Source organism: Silene latifolia, chromosome 5 (genome assembly GCF_048544455.1).
Source record: "Silene latifolia isolate original U9 population chromosome 5, ASM4854445v1, whole genome shotgun sequence".
NCBI classification, from domain to species: Eukaryota; Viridiplantae; Streptophyta; class Magnoliopsida; order Caryophyllales; family Caryophyllaceae; genus Silene; species Silene latifolia.
In genome coordinates, this window is record NC_133530.1 from 63,421,743 (window position 1) to 63,429,144 (window position 7,402).

Here is a 7,402-nt window from a genome sequence, read left to right on the forward strand (position 1 = left end):
AAAGCATAATTAAGAACATAAAAGATGAACAATAATGATAGAATAATTATTAAAGAAAGATTGATACCGTAATAAAGGAATACTTAGATCCGGAAGGAAGAACAATAAATAAACTAAACTAAGTATTTGAGAGAGTTTTATAAGGTAGTTATACTAAACCTATGTAAAATAAAGCATAAAATAACTTAGGGTACGAGTTTTGGTATTTATAGCAATACATAACCGACTTAAGAAAAGTTGCGGGAATTATAAAATTGGAAGGTTCCTCGATCGAGTCGAGAGTGACTCGATCGAGGCACCAAAGTTCAAGAACACCCAACTCTCGACATTGCGAAATTTAGTTGATTAGGTTGGTTCCTCGATCGAGTTGAGAGTGACTCGATCGAGCCAAGGTTGACTCGATCGAGGCACCAATTTCCTGCTTCGCGCACTGAACTTCAAACGGCCGCCATTTCTTCGTTACTTGTCAGAAACAAGCGATTTTTGTGGCGTTGGAAAGCTAAGAGGATAAGCTTTCACCTCTAATTGGAATTACTTTAAAATATGTTGTATAACTCGAGATATGGCTCTTCAAATTAGGCACTTGTAATAAGAAGCTCTTTTCTTCGTGTTTTCTTCTTAACTTCTCTTCCTTCGTTCTTATGGATTCTCGTGCCATGCTTCGTGTATCCCTTCATGCTCACTCCGCGATGCCCATTTCATTCCTTTGCTCCTCAAATGCATCATTCCTGCATTAAACATCAAAAGGCGGAAGTATCGACATTCTAACTTAAAAGGCATGTAAATGCTATAAACTAGCACGAAAACCGTATCAAAAGCAATTAAGGGGAGGCATAAATATGTATATAATTATGACTCATCAAACTCCCCCAAACCATCTCTTTGCTTGTCCTCAAGCAAAGCAATACACAATACAAAAGGCAATCATACAAATGGCGAATAAACGACTCAGAGCTAATGTTTAATGCACCTACAAATCCCAAGCTATCCATATTTGTAACAAAGCAATGACTAAAGTGTACCAATAAAACAAATTCAAAGGTACGGGAAATAGAAAACGTAGCTCAAGTCTCAAGTCACCATACTATAGACAAATGCCAAATACCTTTCTATCTTGCAAGACAAATTAGTCGGATTCTCGCGGATTCACTCATGCACTCATAAGTATATAGGGTGAGTTATATGTGAAGATAGAAGGAAGTAGAAACACTCACTCAACTTATGAAACATGCATGCAATCTAATGTGATAGGGATTTCCCCAACTAATATGCAATCATCATATGTAGACAAAAGTACATGTATCAAGGACAATAAGGGTGGCAAATGGGTTAAAGGAATAGAAGTGGTTTGTGTCAAAGCACGTTATGGATATGTGGAGCTAAGACGGTAGTCGCAGCGCTAACCAAAACAAAACCAAATCTTTGATAATAAATGAACCCAACTTAGAGAAATGATCTCAACTTTACAACATGTGAGAGCTAATAAATTACTCTCCAATTATGCATTAGACTCTAACAACCATCCTTTTGATCCTTGACAAAACCAAATGAAGCAATCTCTTTCTTTTCTTTTCTTTTCTTTTCTCTATTTTTCGATTTTTTCTTTCTTTTTTTCTTTTTTTTTTTCTTTTTTTTTTCGCTTCATATTTTTCTTTTCCAACACAAGGATACAACACAATCGCTAAAAGTATTTTGCTATACCCACAGGACAACAATAAGTCCCAACCCAACCATAATAGCAAAATAAACATGATAAACAAGCAATCTGATCGTCCGAAAAAGGTAGGCAAATTCTTGGATTGTAGCTCATAGGATGTAATTAACATTGGCTACAAGGGTTCAAACGAGCTAACAAAAGGTAATTTAAGGCTTATTTGAACGGTAAGAACGCCTATCCACATGTACTTAGTCAAATGAAAGCAATAAAAGTATCAAGAAATCAATGTCACAGTTATGCAGTTCGATATTACATATTCCACAAGGAGAAACCACACTCAAGCCTAATTGACAATGAGACCAGTTTATTGATGTTCCTGGCCTAGGAAGCTCTATAGACCTCAGAATTTAAGTAGTTTACCAACATAATTGTGTCAAATCTAATCAATATAAGGCATGTCAATACGGCTAAGACTTGAATTATGAGCTTTGTTTTCATGGCTAACGGGTCAAAACAATGTACATGGACAACTATTTGAGATTCAAATGCAAAAACAATGCAATTTAACATCATTGTTATTCAATTCACCAAGACTCGACCTAAAACAAAGGAAAAACATGTTTTTGTGTTTTATAAAATTTTTAATTTTTATGGATTTTTGATATATAAAATGCACACAACAAAAATAAATCACACAACAAAAATAAATCACACAACATAATTAAATTCCTCCCCCAAACCTAAATGTCACAGTGTCCTCATTGTGACGCCTACAGCATAGCAATCACACAAAAATCCAGCAACCTAAAGGACACAACTAACAAAAGGAATGGAAAAGAAATAGATAATACAATCAAAGAAGGTACAAGGGAAGAGAATACCGGGTAAGAGCAAAGAAATTCCCCCAAACAAGCTGCAAAACAGGGGAAAATAATCATCCGCGCAATTCCTATCATCGTCTGGCTATGAATAAACCCAAAACGTGGTGACTCGATCGAGCCCCATGCCACTCGATCGAGGCACCTGTTGCCGTCCTCTTCCTTTCTTTATATATCAATTACCCGCAATTGGGAACAATCAAAACAGCTCAAAGCTCTTAAGAGTCGATCATAAATCTGCGCATGTGCTACACAAAAGCATAAGTAGCACCAAGATATAACAGGAGCATATAAAATCAATGTCAAGGATCGTCTCAGCATATCAAATTTTTGATGACAATTATAGCAAAACCGCATCAAATTGTTAGTCCAACCAAAAGAGTATGGAGTATGAAAGCACAAAGTAGAAGTCATACGAGGTAATTTATCACTCACTACACCAGTAATCCTCATGAAATCATCGTCAACAATTACCTCTTGGTCAGGAGGTCTACCACTCTTAATATCAGAATCGGTGGCAAAAGAATATACTACCTCTACCAGGCTAGGAGTATTCATTGACTCATATGCCTTCTCATTCCCTTTGTTGATAAGCTCTATCCCATATACTTCAGGCCTCTAAAGCATCCAACTCGGCTTTCCAAATGGGAGATTCACCTGCACATGTCTCAAAAGATATCAAAGCATCTAAAGGGTCCATAGTAGGGGGCCCTTGTGTAGAGTATTCATCAATATCATCTTCAACATCAGAAACATCAAAATATGCATTCTGCACAGATGTAAAAAAATGAACCTCACTAGACTCAAAATTAGAATCAAATTCAACAACTGAAGGGGAAGTATCCAAAGAACGAGTCAACATATCGTCACATGAGTCCCATTTAACCTCAAGATCTTCGAATCGCGCATCCTCACTCTCTGGATCCCAAGACTCATCACAAAAGGGGTAATATAAGGGGTCTGTCAAGTCTTCCTCATGTGACTCACTGTCTGTAAAATCGTCATAGAGGGGTTCTAGATTGTCGTCAAAGAAGGGGTTATCAACTGAGCATATGGTCTCATCCTCTATGTTTCCCTCAATATCCTTTTCATTCTTTAAAACGGTTTCTATGGTCTCACCCACACCCTCATCCATGGACGGTTGAAATAAAAAAGTGGGTTTAATGCATTCAATAACAAGCCATTCAAAGAAAGAAAGGACATCTTCAATATTCTTACCACCAAAATCTCCCATACCTATGGAATCAATGTAGGCTTGGGTTTGTCTGTTCATACCTTTTATGATGGTAAGGCACATAGTAAGCCGTGGAATTTTAGCCTCGTAATTATGGGAACGAATCCAATCATTCCATCTAAGCATGTAATCATGGAAGTTCTCATCTTTATCCTGTAGAAACTCGATGGAAAACATTAGAACGGTCTCAAGGAACTGATGTTCCCTGAGACAAAAGACAAACTAAACAAAAACAAACAGAAAAATTGTTGCCTCCCCGGCAACGGCGCCAAATTTGATAAGGTTTTTTCAGTCGTTTGCCTTAATCAAAATAAACCTAAACTACTACTAACAAAATAGCTAGCGGTAAGTCAGGGTCGAATCCACAGGGAGGCGGTGATTATCTAGTTTGTTTATATTTAAATCTGTCTTAAAGTAACCACTTGTGGGGGTTTGTTTTGTTTGTATGCTAACCAACTAATTGCAAGTAATTTAAAGGGCAAATAACAATAATATTAAAGGTCTAGGATTCCCGGTTCACTAGGTCAATTATATGGGGTCTATTAATCAATTGCTAGATCTACCAAGTTGTCTAAGGTCATAAGATCGGTCGACTCTATTATGCCCTTTAGATCGATTCTAACATGCGGTCGCTATAATTAGATACAATCTATTTGATTATCGCAGCCTATATTAATTCTAACCCGGTCGGTGAAAGGATTAATTCGCTACACTAATTAACAACTCAGGCCTAAGTTAATTAACTAGAATAAGAACAATAATCAAACGACAACTTAAACTATTTCACTAACAATTAATCAATTTCCCCTTTCTAATTAACCTAGATCCCCTTCATCCTAGATGAAGATTTAGCTACTCATAGTAATTATAATAACAATAATGATATAAGAAAGCATAATTAAGAACATAAAAGATGAACAATAATGATAGAATAATTATTAAAGAAAGATTGATACCGTAATAAAGGAATACTTAGATCCGGAAGGAAGAACAATAAATAAACTAAACTAAGTATTTGAGAGAGTTTTATAAGGTAGTTATACTAAACCTATGTAAAATAAAGCATAAAATAACTTAGGGTACGAGTTTTGGTATTTATAGCAATACATAACCGACTTAAGAAAAGTTGCGGGAATTATAAAACTGGAAGGTTCCTCGATCGAGTCGAGAGTGACTCGATCGAGGCACCAAAGTTCAAGAACACCCAACTCTCGACATTGCGAAATTTAGTTGATTAGGTTGGTTCCTCGATCGAGTTGAGAGTGACTCGATCGAGCCAAGGTTGACTCGATCGAGGCACCAATTTCCTGCTTCGCGCACTGAACTTCAAACGGCCGCCATTTCTTCGTTACTTGTCAGAAACAAGCGATTTTTGTGGCGTTGGAAAGCTAAGAGGATAAGCTTTCACCTCTAATTGGAATTACTTTAAAATATGTTGTATAACTCGAGATATGGCTCTTCAAATTAGGCACTTGTAATAAGAAGCTCTTTTCTTCGTGTTTTCTTCTTAACTTCTCTTCCTTCGTTCTTATGGATTCTCGTGCCATGCTTCGTGTATCCCTTCATGCTCACTCCGCGATGCCCATTTCATTCCTTTGCTCCTCAAATGCATCATTCCTGCATTAAACATCAAAAGGCGGAAGTATCGACATTCTAACTTAAAAGGCATGTAAATGCTATAAACTAGCACGAAAACCGTATCAAAAGCAATTAAGGGGAGGCATAAATATGTATATAATTATGACTCATCAGTGACCTGCAAGCTTCTCAGGATTTCGGCAAATTTGCCGAATTGTTGATTATATTTAGTACTTTGCAAATGCCTCGGGAAAGGAACCGTGATGGGTATCTCGAGTACCTTGTTCCTCTCTTCCAACGTGTCAGCCGGATCAAGCTCCAAGTCCTTCGGACGCTTCTTTCCTCTCGAACGAGGTCTTTCAGGTGATTTCTCACTCGATCGAGCACTAGCTGGCTCTCGATCAAGCTTTCCTTTATCCATACTACTCGATCGACAAAAAATCCCATTCGATCGAGTAGTTTCTTCAACAGAGTCACTCGATCGAGCAGAAATTTCACTCGATCGAGCAGTTCCTTTTTCCTGTTCACTCAACCGAGTAGAAATTCAACTCGATCGAGTACTTTCTTCAGCATTTTTACTCGATCGACCCCCAGAAACTAGTCGATCGAGCACTTTCTTTGCCGTCGCTCCTCTTCTTCGCGTAACACTGTTCATCAAACAATATTTTCTTTCCTCGGGTCTGATTTCAACACTTCCGGTCCCTCATATGAACGACCTCTACTCAAATTAATTAAATTTACCGTCTCATGTGGATTTTTGTCAACTTGTGATGGTAAATGACCCGGTTTCCTTGTGGACTGGTTCGCGGCTAACTGGGCAACTTGAGTTTCAAGTGCCTTAATAGATGTAACTCTTTGTTGGCCGCTTAACTTCCACTGCTTTGTCAAAGACTGCAACATCGTCTTCAACTCACCTATCTCACTTACCCCACCAAAAGATGAGGCGCCTTGGTTAGGTGTAGGAAAGGAAGGCGGCTTCTGAAAGCCTTGTTGAGTCTTATGTGGAGGGACATATGACTGTTGCTGGTGCGGAGGAGGGGTAGGATTGAGCACATTTTGACTTGTCCACCTCAAATTGGGATGGACTGCCCCTTGGTTATTATAATAGGAACCCCCTCCTTGCCTATATTGTTGAAAAGCAAGGACCTGTCCCTTCTCAGTAAGACAGCCAACAGCAGTATGACCGTCATTGCTCCCACATCTCTCACATGTGACGGACTCCCCTCTAGTAAGCATATGGACCGTCTGAGGCTCCCCAGCAGAATGCAGCTCTAACTTATCAAACCTAGCATTCAAGGCTTCCAGCTGAGCCACAACCTGCTTAACGACTGCATGAACTGTCCTAATACCATCCCTCGGGCTCCCATACTCAGCACAGTGATTCGCCATCTCTTTAATAAGGGCCCATCCCTTATCATCGTCAGTGTTCTCTTGGAATCTCCCGTTAGATGATGCATCAAGTATGGCTCTGTGATCATCATATAGCCCATTGTAGAACTGGTTAGACAGAAACCACGCATCAAAACCAAGGTGAGGAATAGACCTCACCAACTTCTTAAAACGGGACCATGCTTCATATAAAGTTTCATCAGGTGCTTGCTTGAAACTTGTGATCTTTGCCCTGAGCTGATTGGTGCGCTGTGGAGGGAAATATCTCTTGTAAAAAGGAAGAGCAAGGGTCTCCCAGTTGGTAACCCCTGCGGTCGCGCGGTCCAAATCGATCCCACTCCTCGGGCCGAGTCACCAAAGAAAAAGGGAACAAAACCTCCTTAATCTTGTCTTGAGTTACCCCCTTTGTGGCGGGGATAGTAGAAAAAGAGGTCCGTAAAGACCTCCATGTGCTTCCTCGGGTCTTCACCTGCCACACCTCTATAGAGATTTCTCTCCACCAGGTTGATATAGGAAGGACGGATGTCAAATGTATTCCCATCCTCAGTCTGGAGATTGAAACCCTTTGGAATTGATACTGCTTTAGGCTCCGAGTGACTAGCAATGCTCGGCATCTTTACTGGTTGGCTTACAGAACTAGAAGTATCCTTTTCAAAAGATGGATTT

General features: G+C 39.2%; 1 non-coding gene across 1 annotated transcript; it reads left to right on the forward strand.

Moving 5' to 3' along the window:
- The first annotated feature begins 6,869 nt into the window (after nucleotides 1-6,869).
- On the forward strand, nucleotides 6,870-6,975 carry LOC141658277 (small nucleolar RNA R71). The gene has a single exon (XR_012549171.1). It is a non-coding gene; the product is annotated as a small nucleolar RNA R71 (small nucleolar RNA).
- The last annotated feature ends 427 nt before the right edge of the window (nucleotides 6,976-7,402 follow it).